This window comes from Mustela putorius, unplaced genomic scaffold (assembly GCF_011764305.1).
Source record: "Mustela putorius furo isolate JIRA1106 unplaced genomic scaffold, ASM1176430v1.1 tig00001361_pilon_pilon_pilon, whole genome shotgun sequence".
In the NCBI taxonomy this organism is placed as follows: Eukaryota; Metazoa; Chordata; class Mammalia; order Carnivora; family Mustelidae; genus Mustela; species Mustela putorius.
Genome location: NW_025421714.1, coordinates 477,587 through 502,774, shown reverse-complemented (window position 1 = coordinate 502,774; position 25,188 = coordinate 477,587). Strand labels below are relative to the sequence as shown.

Below are 25,188 nucleotides of genomic sequence, written 5' to 3'. Positions count from 1 at the left end.
TTATTTCATTGGACATTATTTCCTGCTTTGTTGAAGATTAGTTAACTATAGAGTTGAGGGACAATTTCTGAGATCTCTATTCTGTTCCATTGATCTATGTGTCTGTTTTTGTGCCAGTATCATACTATCTTGATGATTAAAGCTTTTTAATAGAGCCTGAAGTCTGGAATTGTGATACCACTAACTTTGGCTTTCTATTGTCTTTATTTTTTATCCCAACTTTTTCCCTCTCTCTTTTTCTCTGCACTTCAGATTTTTTTCTTTTCTTTTCCCCCCCTCCCATTAACCTGGCTTGGACTTCCAGTATGATGCTGAAATGTGGAGGTGAGAGAGGTCATTCTTACTATTTTTAAACATTCAGTCTTTCATGATTAAGTACAATGTAAGTTATAGATTATTTATGGATGTGTTTTACCATGTTAAGGAAGTTCCTTTCTATTTGTTGTTTGCTGAAAGTTTTTATTGCAAATATATGTTGAATTTTGTCAAATTCTTTCCCTCTGTTTGTAGAGATAATACATTTTTAAATTTCCTTAGTTATAAGGAGCATTGATTTCATTGATTCTTATGACAACTGCATTGAGATACAATGCATTTACTACAAAACTCACCTTTCAAAATTGTGTAATTCAGTGGCTTTAGTATTTTAAGGATTGGGCAACCATAACCACACTTGATTTGATAAAATTTCCATTACTCCAGAAAGAAACTTTGCACCCATTTGCAGTCACTGACCATTTCTCAGCAGGAATCAAAGCAATAGACAACCACAAATCTACTTTCTGTGTCTATAGATTCACTTATTCTAATCATTTTATATAGGTGAATCATAAAATATGTGGTATTTTGTGTCTGGCTTCTTTCACTTAGCAAAATATTTTTCAAGATTCATCATTTTATAGCATGTATCACTACTTAATTTTATTTCTAAAGAAATATCCATCCATTTTTTTTTATTCAACAATTGATGGACACTTGTATTGTTTCTACTTTTTGGCTATTGGAAATAGCATTGCTATAAGCATTCACATATAGATATTTATGTAGACATAATGTTCTCATTTCTCTTGAGTAAACACTTAGGAAAGTCATATGGTAACCTACTGCTTAACATTTTAAGGAAATGCCAGGCTGTTTTCCAAAGAGGCTGAACTGTTTTTCGTTCCCATCAGGAAGGTGTCTTTTGGTTTTGTTGACCAAAAAGAGTGAGTGTTCCAGTTTCTATACATCTTCACTAACAGTTGTTATTATTTAGCATTTTTATTATAGCCATCCTTGTAGATATAAAGTAGTTTCTCATTGTGGTTTTTGATTTACATTTCCCTAATGCAGTGACTAATGATGTTGAGTATCTTCTTGCTCTTAAAAATTATTTGTATTTCTTCTTTGGAGAAATGTCTATTCAGATAATTTGCTTATTTTTAGTTATATTTTTCTTCTTTTTTATCATAGGATTTTAATGTTCTCAATGTAACAACCAACTGAGAAAAAGGCACTGATGTTTTCATACTTCTCTCATGTTGAAAAAAGCCATTCTTGTGAGCAATGAATCAGATCCTACTTGATGTGGTCCTATCGGTTCCAGCTCTAACTGTTCAGCAACTTCTTTTAAACCACTTTTGAAATTTTTGTAGCACTTCATGAGGTAATTCACATCTAAATGACAGGAAAAAATAATCAAAGGATCTCAAATAAGTCATGTTCTTCTTCAGGGAAGTTAGAGGTTGTCAGGATTTTGATTAAATAGCCAAAGTCATAGTCACTGTGAAATAACCATTTGCCCTCTTTGCAGAGGATCACTCCTGAGGGCATAAGAAGTCCTGCAAAGTACTGGGTATCAATTCCTTCCTTCTCAGGTTTTTTAAACCAGATTCCAGATGTTGTTAGTAGCTCTATAGAGTTCTGGGCATACATGTCCTCTGTCAAATTAAATTTAAAATTAAACTGCAAAGTTGAAGTTCCTGGAGGTTAGTCTTCTTGCTCATTCATAAATGTCAGTCCTAGCTAAATTATCTTTAGTTAGTCTACACTGCATCACAATAGTTGGTATTAATAGCCAGCATTGTTCCTGAATTCTCCAATAGGTCTTGCAACCACATCTGGAAACTCTGTGCCCATAGGAACATAATTATATTGTCAGATAACTGAATGAATTTTCTTTATCTCTTTGTCCAGGTTGCAAGCTCAAACTACAGAAATTCTTTAGTTATGATCCACAGTTGCTGCTGGTATAGTGAGGGCACAAGGAATCTATTTGCCAAGCATCAAAATGTTATACTTGATTGAAGATTTGTTTCATAAAATATTTTATCCTTTATTTTTGTACTTGTGTCACTGAACTTCTGCTCCTCCTCCTTGCCACAGAGATAGCAACCAGTTGTGGTGATGATGGTGGAAGGAACAGCAGCAATAGGTGCCTCTTAGACACCTCATGTCCAGCAAGGGAGAAAGAGGAGTCAATGCTCTGCCCCTTCCTCCTGTGCTGTCATTTCATGCACCTATAGTTTCCTTTTTCTTATTGAGTTACAAATATTCTATAAATTTTCTATATAAATCCCTTATCAGATACATGATTTACAAATGTTCCCTCTTTTTTTTTCTTTCTTGATAGGATTGTTTGAAGTACATAATTTTTACATCTTGAGGAAGTTTTTTAGAAAGATTTTATTATTTGAGAGTGAGAAAGCATGAGTGGGGGGGAGGATGGCAGAGGGAGAGGGAGAAACAGACTCCCCACTGAGCAAGGAGCCCAGCATGGGACTCAATCCCAGGAACCTGAGATCATGACCTGAACAGAAGGCAGACAATTTAACTGACTGAGCCACCAGGCACCCAAATTCTGGGGAATTCTAATCTATTTTTTTCTTTTGTTGCTTGTGTATTTTTCTAAATGAATTTTTCTTTAATTTGATTCATTAGAGCAAAATGGATGTCCTAAAACAAAATCCCCCTGAAACTCTGGCCTCATAACTGAAACTCAGTTATGTCTCCTGCCCTTGAATGTAATGACCTTATGAACAAGAGGTCATGTAGTGTCCAGGGTCTGGCACTTCAGGGAATATCTGTGGTGTGTGCTATGAACTCTGTTGTTGTGTTTTGGCTTTTATCCCTCAGGCCAATAGTTTGCAGACCTACTCTTGCCTAGTGTGGGTAATATTTGCTCCCTGGCCTGAATGGGGCAACTTTTATCCAAGTGGGCTCTGGTCTTCCTGTGTAATGAAACTTGACAACAGCCCCACCAGAACTGAGGCCTGGAAAACTCGGGTTGTTTGATGTGGTATGGTCAGGGGTTTGTCCTGGTCTTTTGGGGTAGGAGGCCTTTGCTTTGGGACTGAGGCAAGCTAGACTGACAAGGGTAGACCCACCAGAGTGCAGGTGTGTGTGGCTTAGTGTATGTTATTTAAGCAGCCAATGTAGGTACAGTTTGGCTTTGCACTTCCTGCAGGTGCTCTGTGTTTATCCTGGGGTATGGGGGAAGGCAATGGTGTCAGCCAGCTCCTTTTTTCCTAGTGAATTATCTCCATTAAAGCTGTTTTCAAGTCATACTCCAAGAAGAGTGAATTTTCCCTCTACTATATGCCCAGGCATTCTTCAGATTGCTTATTCTTTAATCTCTGATTCCAGGTTGTTGGCCTGTCTTCTCCTCAAGAGCAGTGCAGTGCCCTCCAGGCTCTAACCCAACTGTCTGTTGACTTTTAAAAGGTTAGGATTTAAGCCCTGCTGTTTGCAAGTTCAACTGTTCAAACTGCTGTTTGGATTTTGAAATTCAACCCCTCTTGTTTTCTAAGCCAATGACTTTGAGGAAATGCTTTCCTTGTGTGTTCCCTCTACACTCTTCTCTTTCTCTTGCCCTTCTCTCTGACAACAGCTCCTTCCCCTCCACAACACTTGCAATGTTGCTTCCCTAAACCATGTTTCCATACTTCTTACCTTCTTTGATGTGTCTTCTTTTCTACCTTTAGTTGTTGGGTCTGGCCAGCAAACACCAAGATGGTGAATGGAAAGATTACTTCACACACTTTAGTAGGAGAAAGGAGAGATCATGGGGACCAGATTCCTTCAGTTTTATTGTGAATATTATCAATACATCAAAGGCATTCCAAAAAACAAAGAAGATTATGAAACTTTAATAATCCAGACAGTGACATAGGGAGTATCCTGTGATTAGAACAAGCTATGCTCATGATGCACATGCAGGGAAGGAATATGTGACCACCAAAGATAAATATTTTTCCCAAGCATCTATTCCCCAGATGAGTGCATTGAGCTGCATCAAAAATCTAGCTATTTCAATCCAGAAATTGCAAAGAGGCCCAGGAGGCCCAGTTTTCCACATATTCCTCCTTTGCTTTTCAATTACTTTCACCCAAAGAAGCACATATTTATTAAATCTTATTTAGCTGGCATTATGAATTCCCACAATTCCCTTTTCTATTCCTTGTAAATAGTAGGTCTTGCTGTACTTATGCCAGGCACAGTCTCTGGGTCTCTCCTGCTTGGAAAAGTGCTTTCACTCCAATTTTGCAGACTATGAGAAGAATAACAAATAAGTAAAAAAAAAAAAAAACAGACCGATAAGTCTTCATTTACTATAGGAAAACCAGTTTTTTTGAGTTAAACCATTGTAGATTGTCAGAGGGAATACCCCAGTCATTAATGGTGGTGGGAGAAGCTAAAATTTATTCCTTTAAGTTTTGAATATCTAAAGTTACATTGTTAAGGGAACCTTGAAGATACTTTTTAATTATTTCCCAGTCATATTAAGTGCTGTTCCAGTGTAAAGGGGTTACACAAATGACTTTATGGGCTCAATCAAAATTAAGATCTGACCAAAAACCAGGGCCTCTTGGTTTTCTCCCAAGTATTCTATTGCTGCTTCCATCAATTGGAGTCTCCCCAACAATTTTTGATTGTCTATTGTAGATAAAATTCTAGAGTTACATTATATGCAACTTGATCAACACATTGGGCAGTTTGGATAGTATGGGTGATGACAGCTATGGCAATACTAGTGGCCGTCAAAATGGAGACAGCTTCTACAATACCTGCTATGAGTAGGCCTAGGAACCTGCATGGACTTTTAAATTCACTAAGTGCCTGCTTAAGAAAATTGAGCAATTTAGATTCCTCCCAAGGCCTGTTAAGTTTGACAGGGATTAAGGCAAAAGGCTGTCTTTTTCAAACAAAGATGTGAGTAGCTTTGTGGTAAATAATGTTGTAATTACTTAGGCAAGCTGCACAATGCATTTTACCTGTTGGCAGTCTTGATAACATAGAGTCCATCCTCCTTCGATAGAAATATATTGGCTCCAAATAAGAAAATATAAGGATGTGGTATACAGAGTTGAATATGATCAGTAAAGTTCTTTTGAAAAATCATGGAGTAATTACCTGAGGAATTATAGTTACTTTTCATGCTACATGATGAGGCAGGGGCGGAATATATATTCTAGCCTCCAGAGGGACAAATGACTTGGTAGGGGCTTTGTCTGGGGAAGTAGAGAGATAAGTCCTCCTTCATGCCAGATCATAGGAGAAGCTTCTCTGCAGATCTAGCTTGCTTTGTTAGCAGGATGGACTTTAATCTCTGTCTTATTACCTATTAAGTATCCTCTTGGACTCCAGTTTGTAGTAGTATGCTTATCTAGATTTAGAACATGGGGATTAAGGGGCAAGGTGGCGGCAGAGTAGGGGACTTCGTTTCATCTGATCCCTCAAATTTACCTGGGTATCTATCAATCCATTCTGAACACATACAAATTCAACCTGAGATGTAAGAAGATTTATATGAATCCCACAGGCATAAAAGTGACTACTTTTTGCAAGGTAGGAGGTGCAAAACCTTGAGTCTTTAGAAATAAGTGAAGGGGAGAGGGAGCCTCCATAAGCTGGCCATCAGAAAGTGATATAACACCGGAGGGGGAAAAAAAAAAAAGAAAATGACTATTGGAAATCTGCTTTAGTGAGAGGAATTCTCTTTGGAAAAGTGCAGAAAAGTGAATAGGGCAGTATCCTAGGTGTATCATTGTGATCTCAGTATCCCAGTAGACTCAGAAAGAATGGGGGATCCTGAATGGATAGAGTGCTCAAGCAGTGGAGCAGGGAGACTGATGATGTTCAAAAGCTCAGAGAGGACTTTCAGTTCTGGTCACCATAAACCATGAGCCAAGCTGGTAGGGTGACCGCCCTCTGCCTGACCACCCTGAAAAGGACTAGAAGGTGTGGGCCATCTAACATCCTAGTGGATATACAAAGCAGCTTGCACCCATGGCAGGGACAATTCTCAGGGCAATGTGGCCCATGAAGGGACTCTGGGGCAATACCCAGCATGACCTGGGACCTGTGGAAGAGGGTGCATGCATGAGCCCAAGGGCACTGACTGTTGCAGAGTCACAAGGTACAGAGACACTCCTGGCTTCTTCTAACTCCACCAGGAGAAGTGCAGCTGGCAGGAGCTGCAGAATTTGGTGGCTTGGCACACAAAGAGTCCATGTCCACACCTGGACAACAACTCTCAGGGCATTGTGACCACTGAAGGCACACTGTGACAGCACACAGCATGACCAAGGAGCAGCAGAAGAGGTTGCATATGTAAGTCTATGACTATTGGCAAATGCTAAGTCACAAAGCATAGAGATGCTGACACATCCCTGTGATTATTCTGGGAGAGGTGTGGCAAGCATGAATTGTGCAAGTCTGTGAGTTTGTTACTCACAGAAGTAGAGACTGATTGACCTGGCTTGGGAAGACCAAAACATTGTGGCTCTGGGTTGGAGAATCCCGAATCGCCATATTTGCTCTGGCCCTCTAAAGACAGGAAGAAGATGCCAAGGAACAAAGGCCAAGCAGCCAACCAGCTCATATAAAGTCCATCCTCCTGATAAGAGGTGGGACAACCCACCCAGACAAAGATGCATCAGAAGCCTAGCAGAAGACCCCTCCCCCAGAAGACAGATTGGAAGAGCAGGTGAATGATAAGCTAATTTCCCATAGGACTGTAAAACTCCAGTGCTGGGGGAAAATAAGAGTGAGATCCAAGGGTTCCCTCAGGACTCATTTATACTTCAGGCTAAATTTTACATTTATTTTTTAGTTTCTTTTTTTATTTTCTATTAAAAAAATCTGTTCGCATTTCAAATAGATTCTTATTTTCCAACCTGTTTTTAAGTCTCTTCTTAACTTTTATGTTTTTAACATATATTTTTTATAGATTTATGCTCCATATTAACCCATTTCTCACTCTATTCAATTTTATCTTGAAAAAATATATATATCAGAATATATATATATATATCAGAATATATATATACATATATATGTATATATACACATTTGCACACAATTCCTTCCACAATTGCAAGGAAATCAGAATATATATATACATGTATATATGTATGTATACATGTATATATATATTCTGATTTCCTTGCAATTGTGGGATATGGTGTCTTCTAATGCAGAGACCAAAAATGAATCAAGAACGGGAAGACCACCCAGCTTTGCCCATGCTGAGAGACGATAATCTCTTCCCCACCCTCCTTTTGTTTCTTTTTTCTTTATTTTTTATTTCTGTTCTATTGTTTTTTTTTTAAATTTTTAAAAAATTAATTAATTTATTTTCAGCATAACAGTATTCATTATTTTTGCACCACATCCAGTGCTCCATGCAATCCGTGCCCTCTATAATACCCACCACCTGGTACCCCAACCTCCCACCCCCCACCACTTCAATCCCCTCAGATTGTTTTTTAGAGTCCATAGTCTTTCATGGTTCCCTCCCCTTCCAATTTCCCCCAACTCCATTCTCCTCTCTATCTCCCCATGTCCTCCATGCTATTTGTTATGCTCCACAAATAAGTGAAACCATATGATAATTGACTCTCTCTGCTTGACTTACTTCACTCAGCATAATCTCTTCCAGTCCTGTCCATGTTGCTACAAAAGTTGGGTATTTGTCCTTTCTGATGGAGGCATAATTCTCCATAGTGTATATGGACCACATCTTCCTTATCCATTTGCCCGTTGAAGGGCACCTTGGTTCTTTCCATAGTTTGGCGACCGTGGCCATTGCTGCTATTAACATTGGGGTACAGATGGCCCTTCTTTTTACTACATCTGTATCATTGGGGTAAATACCCAGGAGTGCAATGGCAGGGTCATAGGGAAGTTCTATTTTTTAATTTCCTGAGGAATCTCCACACTGTTCTCCAAAGAGGCTGCACCAACTTGCATTCCCACCAACAGTGGAAGAGGGTTCCCCTTTTTCCACATCCCCTCCAACACAAGCTGTTTCCTGTCTTGCTAATTTGGGCCATTCTAACTGGTGTAAGGTGGTATTTCAATGTGGTTTTAAATTGAATCTCCCTGATGGCTAGTGATGAACATTTTTTCATGTTCTGATAGCCATTTGTATGTCTTTATTGGAGAAGTGTCTGCTCATATCTTCTGTCCATTTTTTAATATGATTATCTGTTTTGTGTGTGTTGAGTTTAAGGAGATCATTATAGATCCTGGATATCAACCTTTTGTCTGTACTGTCATTTGCAAATATCTTCTCCCATTCTGTGGGTTGCCTCTTTGTTTTTTTGACTGTTTCCTTTGCTGTGCAGAAGCTTTTGATTTTGATGAAGTCCCAAAAGTTCATTTTCGCTTTTGTTTCCTTTGCCTTTGGAGACATATCTTGAAAGAAGTTGCTGTGGCTGATATCGAAGAGATTACTGCCTATGTTCTCCTCTAGGATTCTGATGGATTCCTGTCTCACATTGAGGTCTTTTATCCATATTGAGTTTATATTTATGTACGGTGTAAGAGCATGGTCGAGTTTCATTCTTCTACATATGGCTGCCCAGTTTTCCCAGCACCATTTATTGAAGAGACTGTCTTTTTTCCACTGTATGTTTTTTCCTGTTTTGTTGAAGATTATTTGACCATAGACTTGAGGGTCCATATCTGGGCTCTCTACTCTGTTACACTGGTCTGTGTGTCTGTTTTTATGCCAGTACCATGCTCTCTTGGTGATCACAGCTTTGTAGTAAAGCTTGAAATCAGGTAGCATGATGCCTCCAGTTTTATTTTTGTTTTTCAACATTTCCTTAGTGATTTGGGGTCTCTTCTGATTCCATACAAGTTTTTGGATTATTTGCTCCAGCTCTCTGAATTATACCAGTGGAATTTTGATAGGAATGGCATTAAAAGTATAGATTTCTCTAGGCAGTATACACATTTTAACAGTGTTTATTCTTCCGATCCAAGAGCATGGAATGGTCTTCCATCTTTTTGTGTCTTCTTCAATTTCTTTCATGGGCGTTCTGTAGTTCCTTGAGTACAGATCCTTTACCTCTTTGGTTAGCTTTATTCCCAGGTATCTTATGGTTCTTGGTGTTATAGTAAATGGAATCGATTCTCTAATTTCCTTTTCTGTATTTTCATTATTAGTGTGTAAGAAAGCCACTGATTTCTGTACATTGACTTTGTATCCTGCCACGTTGCTGAATTGTTTTTTGAGTTCTAGTAGTTTGGGGGTAGAGTCTTTTGTTCTATTTTTAATTTCTTGAGGAATCTCCACACTGTTCTCCAAAGAGGCTGCACCAACTTGCATTCCCACCAACAGTGGAAGAGGGTTCCCCTTTCTCCACATCCCCTCTAACACATGTTGTTTCCTGTCTTGTTAATTTTGGCCATTCTAACTGGTGTAAGGTGATATCTCAATGTGGTTTTAATTTGAATCTCCCTGATGGCTAGTGATGATGAACATTTTTTCATGTGTCTGATAGCCATTTGTATGTCTTCATTGGAGAAGTGTCTGTTCATATATTCTGCCCATTTTTTGATATGATTGTCTGTTTTGTGTGTGTTGAGTTTGAGGAGTTCTTTATAGATCCTGGATATCAACCTTTTGTCTGTACTGTCATTTGCAAATATATTCTCCCATTCTGTGGGTTGCCTCTTTGTTTTTTTGACTGTTTCCTTTGCTGTTCAGAAACTTTTGATTTTGATGAAGTCCCAAAAGTTCATTTTCGTTTTTGTTTCCTTTGCCTTTGGAGACATATCTTGAAAGAAGTCGCTGTGGCTGATATAGAATCACCTTGGCTTTCTGGCTTATCTGTGGTAGCTTTTTACCACTTCAGATTTTTTCTAAAGTGTATTTCACTTCCTAGTGGCTGATATTCTGAACTCTGTCCATTTACTAAACCATCCCTCAACAGAATGTCTAGGAGTAGGAATTCCCAAGAAATAAAAGAACCAGAGAACATGTGTGTCACAGAAGTAATGGATATGGATATAAGCAAGATGTCAGAGATAGACTTCAGGAGAGCAATCATGAGGTTAATAGCTAGACTTCAAAAAATCATTAGTGATAGTATAGAATCTCTAAGGCCACAAAATATTGAATAAGGCTGAACTTTAAAATGTTATGAATGAGATGCTATCTAAACTAGATACTCAAACAGCCAGGGTAAGTGAGGCAGGAAAACAAGTTAATAATCTACAAGATAAGCTGATAGAAAGTAAGGAAGGTGAGATAGATAGGGATAGACAGGTAGTAGCGCATGAAAATAGATTTGGAGAGATCAGTGATACCATGACACATTCCAGTGTCAGAATTATTAGGGTCCCCAAGGGGTGGAGAAACAGAGAAGACTAGAATTTGAGCAAATGATAGTGGATGATTTGAGCAAATCATAGTGGAGAACTTCCCAAATTCATGTCCAAAGGCAGCAAGGATCCCTCCCAAAATTGATAAAAATAGATCAACACCCTGACATATGATGGTGAAGCTTGCAAATATTAAAGTCAAGAAAGCTATCCTGAGAGCACCTAGGGGGAAGATATTTCCCCTATACAGAAGGAGGATGTATATTTCCTCCATACAGAAGGAGGAACATCAGAATGATATCAGACCTATCTACTGAGACCTGGCAAGCCAGAGAGGGCTAGTAAGACGTATTCCGTGTACTAAATGAGGAGAACATAGAATACTTTATCCAGCAAAACTCTCATTTAGAACAGAGAGGTAAAGAGATTCCAGGATTGGCAGAAGCTGAAAGAATATGGGACCTGCAACAAATACTAAGGGGGGTTCTATAGATGAAGAATGACATCAAGGGTAATATAGACCAGAATTTAACAGAGATCATCTATAGAAACAGGGTCTGTACAGGCAATATGGCAGAAATAAATTCATATCTTTTTATAATTATTCTCAATGTGAATGGGCTGAATGCTCCTATCAACAGACACAGGGTGTCAGATTGGATAAAAAAGCAGGAACCATCCATATGCTGTCTACAGGAGACTCATTTTGAACCTAAAGACACCTCCAGATTGAAAGTGAGGGGAAGGAAAACCATTTTTCATGGCAACAGACCTCAAAAAAACCTGGGGTGGCAATTCTTATATCAGACAAATCAGATTTTAAACCAAGGAGTGTAAGAAGAAGTGTAGAGGGACACTATATCATACTTAAATGGTCTATCCAACAAGAAAATCTAATAATTATAAATATCTATGCCCCCATCATGAGAGCAGCAACTACAAAACCCAACTAATAAGGAAAATAAAGAATCATATTGATAATAATGCATTAATAGTAGGAGATTTCAATACTCCACTCACAGCAATAGATGGATCATCTCAGCAGAAAATCAGCAAAGAAACAAGAACCTTGAATGACATATTGGGTCAGATTGACTTTGTATACATATACAGAATAGTCCATCCTAAAACAGCAGAATACTCATTCTTCTCAAATGCACATAAAACTTTCTCCAGAATAGGTCATATACTGTATCACAAATCAGGTCTCATCACATACCAAAAGATTGAGATGATTCCCTGCATATTTTCCAGACCACAATGCTTTGAAACTGGAACTTAATCACAAGAAGAAATTTGGGAGAAATGAACATTGGAGGATAAAAAGGTGAGTGCTGTGAAGTGTGTAAACCTGGTGATTCACAGACCTGTACCCCTGGGGATAAAAATATATGTTTATAAAAAATAAAAAATTATAAAAAAAGAGCATCCTGCTAAAAAATGAATGAGTCAACCAGGAAATTAAAGAGGAACTTAAGAAAATTCATGCAGACCAATGGATATGAAAACACATGTTGGTTCAGAACCTAAGAGATACTGCAAAGGTGGTCCTTTGAGGGAAGTACATAGTTATACAGCCTCTCTAAAAAAATTATAAAAAAATACTAAATACACAAGCTAACCTTATACCTATAGTATCTGGAGAAAGAACAGCAAATAAGGTCTAAATCAAGCAGAAGAGAAATAATAAAGGTAAGAGCAGAAATAAAAGAAATAGAAACTGCTAGAATAGAACAAATCAACAAAACTAGAAGTTGGTTCCTTGAAACAATAAAATCAGTAAACCTTGAGCCAGACTTATCCAAAAGAAATGACCAAAATCAATGAAATCATGAATAAAAGGGGAGAGATCTTGACAAATGCCAAGGAAATAGAGACAATTGTTAGAAATTATCAGCAGCTATATGCCAACAAACTAGGCAATCTGTAAAAAAAAAAAAAAAAAAAAAAAAAGGATGCCTTCCTAGAAACATAAACTACCAAAGCTGAAACGGGAAGAAATAGACAATCTGAACAGACCAATATCCAACAAGGAAATTGAAAGAGTAATCAAAAACCTCCCAAAAGGATGAGCCCGGGTGGCTCAGTTGTTGAGCATCTGCCTTCAGCTCAGGTCATGATACTGGGGTCCTGGTGCTCCAGTCCCACATTGGACTCTCTGCCTCTCTGCTTGGTGGGAAGCCTGCTTCTTTTTCGCCCGCTCTCCCTACTTGTGTTCTCTCTCTCTCTCTCTTTTTCTGTCAAACGAACAAACAAACAAAAAATTCCCAAAAAACAAGAGTTCAGGGCCATATTGATTCCCAGAAGAATTCTACCAAATATTTATTTATTTATTTATTTAGACTTCATTTTTTTCCCAGTTCTCCAAGATTCATTGTTTATGCATCACACCCCATGCTCCATGCAATACGTGCCCTCCTTAATACCCATCACCAGGCTTACCCAACCTCCCAATCACCTCGCTTCCAAAATTGACAGTTGTTCCTCAGAGTCCACACTCTCTTATGGTTCATCTCCCCCTTTGATTTCCCCCAACTACCTTCTCCTTTCCTTCTTCCAAAGTCCTCCGTGTTGCTCCTTATGCTCCACAAGTAAGTGAAACCATATGATAATTGGCTCTCTCTGCTTGACTTATTTTATTCAGCATAATCTCCTCCAGTCCTGTCCATGTTGATGCAAAAGATGGGTATTCATCCTTTCTGATGGAAGTATAATATTTCATTCCAATGGAGGTATATATGGACCATATCTTCTTTATCCATTCATCTGTTGAAGGGCATATTGGCTCTTTCCACAGTTTGGCAACTTTGGCCATTGCTGCTATAGACACTGGGGTAGGAGATGGTCCTTCTTTTCACTACATCTATGTCTTTGGGGTAAATACCCACTAGTGCAATTGCAGGCTCATATAGAAGCTCTATTTTTAATTTCTTAAGGATTCTCCACACTGTTTTCCAAAATGGCTGCACCAACTTGCATACCCACCTACAGTGTAAAAGGGTTTCCCTTTCTCCACATCCTCTCCAGCACATGTTATCTTCTATCTTGTTAATTTTGGTAAATGGTATATATATATATATATATATATATATATATATATATATATTAATTTCTCTTTTATTCAGTCTATTAGAAAAGTAACTGTTTTCTGTGTATTGATTTTGTGTCCTTCCACATTGCTGAATTGCTGTATGAGTTCTACCATTTGGGGGTGAAGTCTTTTGGGTTGTCCATATAAAGTATCATGTCAACTGTGAAGACAGAGAGTTTGACTTCTTCTTTACCAATTTGATTGCATTTTGTTTCTTTTTGTTGTTTGATTACTGAGGCTAGGACTTCTAGTTCTATGTTGAATAATAGTAGTGAGAATGGGCATCTTGTTGTGTTCCTCACTTTAAAGGAAAAGCACTGTTTTTCTCCATTGAGAATGATATTCACTGCTTATTTTTCATAGATGGTTTTTATGATGCTGAGATTTGTTCCCTCTATCCTTATACTTTGAAGAGTTTTAATTAAGAAAAGATTCTGTATTTTGTCAAATGTTTTTTTTTTTTATCTGCATCCACTAAGACGATAATATGGTTCTTGTCTCTTCTTCTGTTAATGTCCTCTATCACGTTGATTGATTGTGAATGTTGAACCACCATTACAGCCAAGGAATAAATCCCACCTGGTTGTAGTGAATAATCCTCTTAGTGTACTGCTGGATCTTATTGGATAGGATCTTGTTGAGTATTTTGGCATTTGTGTTCATCAGTGATATTGCTCTGAAATTCTCCTTTTCGATAGGCTGTTTGTTGGTTTTGGAATCAAGGTAATGCTGGCTTCATAGAATGAGTTTGAATGTTTTCCTTCTGTTTCTATTTTTTGAAACAGCTTCAGTACAATAGGTATGATTTAATCTTTAAATGTTTGGCAGAATTCCCCTGGGATGCTGTCTGACCCTGACCCTATTTTTTGGGACGTTTTTGATTACTTTTTAAATTTTCTTGTTATCTATCGATCTGTTCAGATTATCTATTTATTCTTGTATCAGTCTTTATAGCTTATAATTTTCCAGGAATGCATCCATTTCTTCCAGATTTCCTAGTCTGTTGGCATATAGATGCTGGTAATAATTTCTAACAATCCTCTCTATTTTATTGGCATTGGTTGTGATCTCTCCTTTCATTCATGATTTTATTGATTTAGGTCCTTTATCTTTTCTTTTGGATAAGTCTGGCCAGAAGTTTCTTGATCTTGCTAATTCTTTCAAAGAAGCAGATTCTGGTTTTGCTAAACTGTTCTGTTCTTCTAGTTTCTTGCCCATTGATTTCTGCTCTAATCTTAATTATTTGTCTTCTCCTACTTGTTTTAGGCTTCAATTGCTGTTCTTTGTCCAGCTCTTATAGGCAAAATGTTAGTTTGTGCACTTGGGATTTTTCTAATTTTTTTTTTTTTTTGAGAGAGGCTTTGATGACTATGTCCTTCCCTCTTAGGACCAACTTTGCAGTATCTCATAAGTTTTGAACCAACGTGTTTTCATTTCCAGTGGATTGCATGAATCATTTTAGTTCTTCTTTAGTTTCCTGGTTGATACAGTCATTCTTTTTTTTAATTATATTCAATTATCCAACATATAATGCATCATGGGTTTTGATGTAGTGTTCAACAATTCATTAATTTATTATAACACCCAGTGCCCATCACCACATGTGCTCTCTTTAATACCCATCACCCAGCTATCCCATCCCTCTTCCCCCTCCCTTCTGTGATCCTCAGTTTGTTTCCTAGAGTCCAGAGTCTTTCATGAATTGTTTACCTTTGTGATTTCTTCCTATTCAGTTTTCCCTACCTTCCCCTGTGATCCTCCACACTATTCCTTATGTTCCACATATGAGTGAAACCATTTGATAATTGTATTCTTTAGAAGGACATTCTTTAACCTCCAAGTGTTTGAGCTCCTCCAAATTTCTTCTTGTGTTTGGGTTCTAGTTTCAAAACATTGTGGTCTGAAAATATGCAGGGAATAATCTCAGTCTTTTGGTATTGGTTGGGACCTGATTTGTGATCCTGTATGTGGTGTATTCTACTGAAAGTTCTGTGTGAACTCGAGAAGAATGAGTGTTCTGTTGTTTTAGGATGGAATGGTCTTTATATATCTAAGAATTCCATCTTGTCTAATGTGTCATTCAAAGCTCTTGTTTCTTTGTTGATCTCTGAGATGATCTGTCTATTGCTGAGAGTGGAGTCTTCAGGTCTCCTATGATTAATGTATTATTATGAATATGTTTCTTTATTTTGGTTATTAATTGGTTTATATAATTATCTGCTCCCATGTATGGGCAGCAATATTTACATTTGTTAGATCTCATTGGATAAACTCTTTAAGTATGATATAGTGTTCCTCTACATCTCTTCCTACAGTCTTTGGTTTAAAATCTAATTTGTCTGATATGGGAATTGCTACTGTAGCTTACTTTTGAGATTCATTGTCATGAATCCCCTCACTTTCAATCTGGAAGTGTCTTTAGGTTAAAAATGAGTCTTTTGTAGACAGCATATGGCTGGTTGTTCCTGCTTTTTTATCCAATCTGACACCCTGTGTCTTGATACGAGCATTCAGCCCATTCACATTGAAAATACCTATTTTGAAAGATATAAATTTGGTGCCATGATATTGCCTGCAAAGACCCTGTTTCTATAGATGATCTCTGTTAAATTCTGATATATATTACCCTTGGGGTCTTACATCTTTTATAGAATCTCCCTTAATATTTATTGTGGGTCCCATATCCTCAGTTTCTTCCAGTCCTGGAAGCTCTTTTTCTCTCTGTCTGTTCTGAATGAGAGCTTTGCTGGATAAAGTATTGTTGGCTCTATGTTCTCCTCATTTAGTACACTGGATATGTCTTGCCAGCCCTCTCTGGCTTGTCAGGTCTCAGTGGATAGATCTGATGTTATTCTGACACTTTTCTGATGATACACAAAAATCCCTTCCCCTGAGCTACTTTCAGGATAGCTTCTTTGGCTCTAAGATTTGCAGGCTTTGCTAATATATATTGGGATGTTGATCTATTTTTACTGATTTTGGTAAGGGTCCTATCTGCCTCTTGGACATGAATGCTTGTTTGATTCCCTAGATTATGGACATTCTCAGCTATAATTTGTTCAAATATACTTTCTAGTTGCCCACCACCCCCCTCTTTTCACCTCCTCGGGGATTCCAATAATTCTGACATTGGAATGTTTCATGGCATTATTAATCTCTCCAAGCCTTCTATCATGGGCTAATTGCTATCTATCTGTGTTTCCCTCACTTTCTTTCCTTTGCATCAGCTTATCTTCTAGATCACTGATTCTCTCTCCTGCCTTATTTACCCTAGCTGTTAGAGTATCCAGTTTAGACTGCTCTCATTCATAACATTTTAAAATTTGGCCTAAATTGATCTCATTTTTGCTCTTAGAGATTTTATATTGTCATATTGCTCTTTTCAAGCCTACCTATTGAGTTTGTGATTGATAATCTGAAGTTTATATTTGACATCTTTTTTATATCCGTATTCATTTATTCTGTGGCAGAGGACATTGTCTCTGGTTCTTTTCCCCTTTTGAGGGTTCATCCTCCTAGTCCTTCTGTTGAGGATTGGTTGAGTGAATGAACAGAGTCCATGATATCAGCCACAACCCAAGCAAGATACACCCTAGAAATTCGGAATGTTTGGAAGCCACCACTGAAAAACAAAGCCAAAATGAACCACAAGAATAAAGTTTAAAAAGAAAAAAGAAAAGAAAAAAATGGTGAGGAGAAAAGAGAATATAAATCTCTCATTATGGACAAAGAAAGCTGTTCTAATTGTCCCTGCGTGTATTTTGGTCTCTGTGTTAGAAAACACTGCATTAGAAAATTACAATGAAATTAAAAGTTACATTTAGTGTCATTGTATTGCTTGTGTGTATGTATGTATACCTAGAGCTCAATAGATGATTTTCCACTGGTGTTAGAATTTTACAGTCTTGTAGAATCCAGAGGCTTTTTATCCACCTATCTGTCAAGAATGTCTTGACATTCTTGAGGGGACTGCCATGATGTTTCTTAGGTAACCCTCCTCAGGCGGATTTGTCCCACCCCCTTCCAGAAGGATGGACTCAATGGAAACTGGTCCTCTGTGTGGATTTTGTTCCATGGAAGCTTTCCACGCCTACCCAGAGGATCAGAACAAAAACAGCTGCACCCAAACCTCTGACCCAGAGCTGAAAGATCTCAGTCTGTCCTCTTTAATAAGTCCTCTAGGACAAACAATCTCCACTCTGTCTGCACCTCAGAAATCTGCAGCCTCCTGCTGTGTGTGACCACAGCAACTATCTCAGAAGTAGTTCCAAGGGTCCAGGAGTGCCACTGCACTTTGTGATTGTAAAACCATGAGCAGCCTCAGGCTTTCACATGCACCCAAAGCTCCTGGATCATGTCTGGTGCCATTCTAGTGTCCTTTCTGGGCCACTATGGTCCTGCAAATTTTTACCAGGTCGGGCACAGGTTATGGACTTTTTAGGCTGCTTAGGAAAAGAGCAATTATCTACTGGCCTGGCTTGTGGTTTATCACCATCCAATTTGATCATCCCTTCTTGGGCTCATTGAACATAACCTGCTTCCCAGCTCCACTGCTCAGGCACTCTATCATTTCAGGGATCCCCTTTCACTCTGTGTCTCCTTGTATCCCAGGACCACAGTGTCCTACACAGTATTCTTCTTTTTCATTCCAGAGCCCCTTTCAGAGTGGGATGCCTCTCACTAGAGAAGATTTCTAAGGGTTATGATTTTGGGCTCCAGCATTATAGCACTTTCTAGGAGTCAGCTTATGGACACTTCTTCCCCCCTTCTGTTTATCTTCTGATATCTTCCAACAGATTCTCATATCTCCCTTCAGATATCTCCCACACATCTTACCAAGAAGCAGTGTTCTTCCACTTGGAGAGACCCAGATATATATTCTTACATCTCAGGCTGATTTCATGAGTGTTCAAAATTGTTTGAAAGATATCCAGCTAAATTCAGAGGACCAGTTGAAACTGTGTTCCCTACTCCTCCACCATCTTGCCTCCCTCCTCATGACATCTTGTTTTTCCAATGGACATCTGGGCTTTATCTGTATTTTTACTATTTTGGACATTGTTACTATAAACATTTTGGTGAATATGTTTCTTTGAATTACTATTTTTTTTAATCCTTTGTCTAAAAACTGAGTAGTGCAAATCCTGGGTCATAAGATAGTTCTCTTTTCATATTTTTGAGGAATCATCATATTTCCCACATTGACTGTACCAGTTTGCATTATCCCCAACAGTGTAAGAGGTTCCCTTTGTCCAAATGCACTCCAATATCTATAGTTTCCTGATTTGTTAAATTTAGCCTGTCCAACCAGTGTGACATGATATCTTATGATAGTTTTGATTTGTATTTTTTTTTTAAATGAGTGATATTGAGCACTTTTGCATCTGTTAGTCATTTGTATGTTTTCTTTGGAGAAATGTCTGCTCATACCTTCTGCCCATTTCTTAACTGGATTTTTTTTTTCATATGTTGAATTAAATATGCCCTTCTACTTGACTTATTTTACTCAGCATAATCTTTTCCAGTCCTGTCTATGTTGATACAAAATTTGGGTATTCATCCTTTCTGATGGAGATGTAGTACTCCATAGTATATATGGACCACATCTTCCTTATCCATTTGTCCATTTAAGGGCATCTTGGTTCTTTTCACAGTTTTACGACTGTGGCCATTGCTGCTATGAACACTGGGGTACAGATGGCCCTTCTTTTCACTACATCTGTATCTTTGAGGTAAATAACCAGTAGGGCAATTGCAGGGTCATAGGGAAGCTTTATTTTTAATTTCTTAAGGAATCTCCACACTGTTTTCCAAAACTTTAGTAGCCCTTTTTCTGATATGTCTTTTGTGAATATCTTCTCCCTTTCTGTAGATTACCTTTTAATTTTGTTGATTATTTCCCTTGCTATGCAAGAGCTTTTTATCCTGATGAAGTACCAATATTTCCTTTTTTTGCCTTTATTTCTCTTGCTTCTTCATATGTGTTTCCAAGATGTTTGCAACAGCCAAGGTCAAAGAGGTTGTTGACTGTTTTCTCTTCTAGCATTGTGATGGATTTCTGTCTCATAGTTAGGTCTTTCATTCAAACTGAATTTATTTAGTGTATGGTGAAAGTGATCCAGTTTTGTTTGTTTGTTTGTTTTCTGTATGTGCCTGTCTCTAGTTTTCACCACACCATTTTGAAATGGTAAGACTGTCTTTTCCATTGGGTATATTCTTTCATGCCTTGTCCAAGATTAGTTGACCAAAGAGTTAAAAGTCCATTTCTGGGTTCTCTATTCTGTTCCATTTATGTCTGTGTCTGTTTTTGTGCCAGTACCATACTGACTTGATTATTACAGCTGTGTAATACAGCTTAACAACTGGAATTGTGATGTGTCCAGCTTTGTTTTTTCCTTTTTCAATCACTTAGGCTACTCATGACCATTTCTTTTCCATATAAATTTTAGATCTATTTATTTTAGGTCTTTGAAAAGTGATGGTGTTAGTTTGATAGGGCTTGCATTGAATGTATATTACTTTGAGGAGTGTAGATATTTTAACATTTGTTCTTCCAATCCATGAGCATGGGATGCTTTTCCATTTCTTTGTGCTTTCTTCAATTTCCCTCATAAGTGTTCTACAGTGTTCAGAGTACAAATCTTTATTTAGCCTCTTTGGTTAAGCTTATTCCTAGGGATCTTGTGATTTTGGTGCAATTGTAAATGGGATAGATTCCTTCATTTTTCTTTCTGATGCTTCATTGTTACTATATAGAAATGCAACAGACTTCTCTGAATTAATTTTATATACTGTTACATTGGCGAATCCCTGCATCAATCCTAGCAATTTTTTAGTGGCGTCTTTTGGGGTTCTCCATAGAGTATCATGCCCTCTGCAAAGAGTGACGGTTTGACTTATTTGTCAATTTGGATGCCTTTTATTCCTTCTTTTTGTCTGATCGTTGAAACCAGGACTTCCAGTATTAAACTGAAAAATAGTGGTGAGAGTTGGATTCCTTATCATGTTCCTGATGTTAAGGTTTAAGCTCTTGGTTTTTCCATTTGAGGGCCATATTATCTGTGAGTCTTTCATATATGGCCTTTATGATGATGAGGTATGTTCCATCAATATATTCTGAAGAGTTTTAATCAGGAAAGAATGCTTATTTTGTCAAATGCTTTTTCTGTATCACTTGAAATCATAGGGCTCTTATCCTTTCTTTAATTGATGTGGTCTATCACACTGATTGATTTGCAAATGTCAAACCACCCTTGAAGCCCAGGAATGAATCTCACTTGGTCCTGGTGCATAATTATTTTAATGTACTGTTGTTCCTACTATCTAGTATCTTGGTGAGAATTTTTGCATCTGTATTCATCAGGGCTATTGGTCTATAATTCTCCTTTTTAGTAGGTTTTTTTCCCCCCTGGTTTTGGGATCCAGGTAATGCTGGCCTCATAGAATTAGTTTGGAAGTTTTTCTTCCATTTCTATTGTTTTGAAGGGTTTCAGAAAAATAGGAATTAATTCATCTTTAAGTGCATGGTAGAATTCTTCTGGTAAGCCATCTGGTTCTGGACTCTTGTTTTGGGGGATAGTTTTGATTACTGATTCAATTTCTTTGTTGGTTATGGGTCTGTTCAGATTTTCTATTTCTTCCTGTTTCAGCTTTGGTAATTTATTTATATTAGGAATTTATCTATTTCTCCCAGATTATTTAATTTACTGGCATATAATTGCTGATAATATTCTCTTATATTTGTATTTCAGTGGTGTTGGTTGTGATCTCTCCTTTTTCATTCATGATTTTAATTATTTGGGTCCTTTCTCTTTTCCTTTTAAGACGTCAGGCTAGGGATTTATCAATCTTGTTATTTTTTTTTCAGTGAACCATTTCCTAGTTTCCTTGATTCTTTCTATGGGTTTTCTGATTTCTTATCATTGGTTTCTGCAATAATCTGTATTATTTTCCTTCTCCTCCTGGATTTAGGCTTTATTTGGTGTTCTTTATCCAGCGCCATTACATGTAATATTAGGTTGTGTATTTGAGATTTTTCTTGCTTCTTGAGCAAGGCCTGTATTGCTGATATATACTTCCTTATTAGGACCACCTTTGTTGCATCTCAATGTGTCTGTATTGCTGATATATACTTCCTTATTAGGACCACCTTTGTTGCATCTCACTGTGTCTGGACTGTCATGTTTTCATTTTCATTTACTTCCAAGTATTTTTAAAATTATTCTTTAACTTTCTCATTGACCCATTTATGCTTTAGGAGGATGTTCTTTAGCCTCCATGTATTTTTTGGTCCTTCCTTTTTCTTTCTTTCTTTCTTTCTTTCTTTTTTTTTTCTCGTCATTGACTTCAAGATTCATAGTGTCAAGTACTGAAAATATTTATGGTATTATGTTAATATTTTTGTACTGGTGAGACCAGGTTTTTACATAGTATGTCATCTATTCTAGAGAATGTTCCATGTTACTGAGGAAGAATGTGTCTTTTGCTAGTTTAGGGTAGAATATCTTGAATATATCTGTTAAGTCCATCTGGTCCAGTGTGTCATTTAAAGTTGTCTCCTTTTTGATGTTCTGGTTAGATGTGCCGATTGCTCTGAGGGGGAAGTTAAAGTACCCTACCATTATTGTATTATTTTCAATGAGTTTTTTTAAAATTTGTTATTAATTTATTTATATATTTGGCTGTCTATTACTGTCTAGTGTTTATTACTTTTGGTCTTCCTTCCACTTAAAGGGTCCCCTTTAGTATTTCTTGTAGGGTGGTTTAGTGTTCATGAATTCCTTTAGCTTTCACTTGTTTTAGAAACTGTTTAACCCTCCTTCTATACTTAATAACAGCTTTGCTGGATAAAGTATTGCTGGCTGCACATTTTACCTACTTAGAACATTGAATATGTCTTGCTAGTCCTTTCTAGCCTTCAGATCTGTGTGGTCAGGTCTGCTGCTAGTCTTATGTTATTAACCTTGTTGGTTAAAGACATTTTCTCTCAAGCCGCTTTCAGAATATTCTATTCATCTTTATAATTTGTACATTTCCCTGATAGGTCATCATGCTCATCTACTTTTTGTTGATTTTGAGGAGAGTTCTCTGTGTCTCCTGGACTTGAATGCCTATTTACATCCCCAGATTAGGGAAGTTCTCAGCTATAATCTGTTCAAATAAATCTTCTGCCTCCTTTCCCTGCTCTTTTTCTTCTTGGACCTTATGGTACAGATATTATTTTGCTTTGTGGAATAGCTGAGTTCCCTAAGTCTACCTTCCTGATCTAATAGTTTTCTTTCCCTATTCTTTATAGCTTATTTTTTCCCAATGATTTTATCTTCCTATCACTTATTCACTCTTCTGCTTCACTCATCTTCATTTCCTTGGCCTCCATTTGAGACAACATCCTGGTAGTAGTCTTTTTAATTTTGGCTTGACTAGATTTTAGTTCTTCTATCTTTACAGTAAGGGATGTCTATTGTCTTCTATGCTGTTTTCAATCCCGCCTAGTATAGTTATAATTGTTATTTTAAATTCTAGTTCAGACATCTCACTTATATCTACAGTGATTAAATCCAGGACTCTGAGTAGTACTTCCTGTTCTTTCTTTCTGTGTGAATTTCTCCATCTGATCATTATGTCCAGAAAGAAAAAGAAAATACAACAATAACATCATCATCATCAACAACAGAACCAAAAAAACTAGATCATGTTTGGTTTTGTATACTTTAAAAAAACACCATATTTAATTTTTTCAGTGTTCCAAGATTCATTCCTTATGCACCATAGCCAGTGCTCTATGAAATACGTGCCCTCTTATATACCCACCACCAGGCTCACACAACCTTGACCTGCTCCCTTCTAAAACCCTCAGTTTGTTTCTTAAAGCCCACAGTCTCTTACAGTACCCCTCTCCTCCAAATTCTGTCCCATCACTTTTCGTTTCTTTCTGCTAATGTCCTCCACGTTATTCCTTATGTTCCACAAGTAAGGGAAACCATATGATAATTGGCTTTCTCTGCTTAACTTATTTCACTTACCTTAAACACTCCAGTCTGGTCCATCTGAATACAAAGGTTGGGTATTTATCCTTTATGATGGCTGATATCTTTATCAGCCATTATAGATATGGACTATATCTTCCTTATTCACTTATCTGTTGAAGAGTGTCTTGACTCTTGCCACAGTTTGGCGATTGTGGATATTGCTGCTATGAACATTGGGCTACAGATGGCTCTTTTCACTACATCTGTATCTTTGGGGTAAATACCCAGTAGGGCAATTGCAGGGTCATAAGGAATCTCTATTTTTAATTTTTTGATGAATTTCCACACTGTTTTCCAAAGTGGTTGCACCAATGTGCATTCCCACCAAAAGTGTAAGAGTGTTCCCCTTTCTCCACATCCTCTCCAACATTTGTTGTTTCCTGTCTTGTTAATATTTGTGATTCTAACTGGTGTAAAGTTGTATCTCAAAGTGTTTTTTTTAATTTATTTTTCATTTTCAGCATAACAGTATTCATTATTTTTGCACCACACCCAGTGCTCCATGCAATCTGTGCCCTCTATAATACCCACCACCTGGTACCCCGACCTCCCACCCCCCGCCCCTTCAAAACCCTCAGACTGTTTTTCAGAGTCCATAGTCTCTCATGGTTCACCTCCCCTTCCAATTTCCCCCAACTCCCTTCTCCTCTCTCCCCATGTCCTCCATGCTATTTGTTATGCTCCACAAATAAGTGAAACCATATGACAATGGACTCTCTCTGCTTGACTTATTTCACTCAGCATAATCTCTTCCAGTCCCATCAATGTTGCTACAAAATTTGGGTATCGTCCTTTCTGATGGAGGCATAATACTCCATAGTGTATATGGACCACATCTTCCTTATCCATTCGTCCGTTGAAGGGCATCTTGATTCTTTCCACAGTTTGGCGACCATGGCCATGGCTGCTATAAACATTGGGGTACAGATGGCCCTTCTTATCACTACATCTGTATCTTTGGGGTAAATACCCAGTAGGGCAATGGCAGGGTCATAGGGAAGTTCTATTTTTAATTTCATGAGGAATCTCCACACTGTTCTCCAAAGAGGCTGCACCAACTTGCATTCTCACCAACAGTGGAAGAGGGTTCCCCTTTCTCCACATCCCCTCCAACACATGTTGTTTCCTGTCTTGCTAATTTTGGCCATTCTAACTGGTGTAAGTTGCGGTTTTAATTTGAATCTCCCTGATGGCTAGTGATGATGAACATTTTTTCATGTGTCTGAGAGCCATTTGTATGTCTTCATTGCAGAAGTTTCTGTCCATATCTTCTTCCCATTTTTTGATATGATTGTCTGTTTTGTGTGTGTTGAGTTTGAGGAGTTCTTTATAGATCCTGGATAACCTTTTGTCTGTACTGTCATTTGCAAATATCTTCTCCCATTCCGTGGGTTGCCTCTTTGTTTTTTTGACTATTTTCTTAGCTGTGAAGAAACTTTTGATTTTGAGGAAGTCCCAAAAGTTCATTTTCGC

General features: G+C 37.7%; 1 pseudogene; it reads right to left on the bottom strand.

Moving 5' to 3' along the window:
* Positions 1 to 1,504: 1,504 nt before the first annotated feature.
* Positions 1,505 to 6,792, bottom strand: LOC101675029 (annotated as a pseudogene).
* Between the last annotated feature and the right edge of the window lie 18,396 nt (positions 6,793 to 25,188).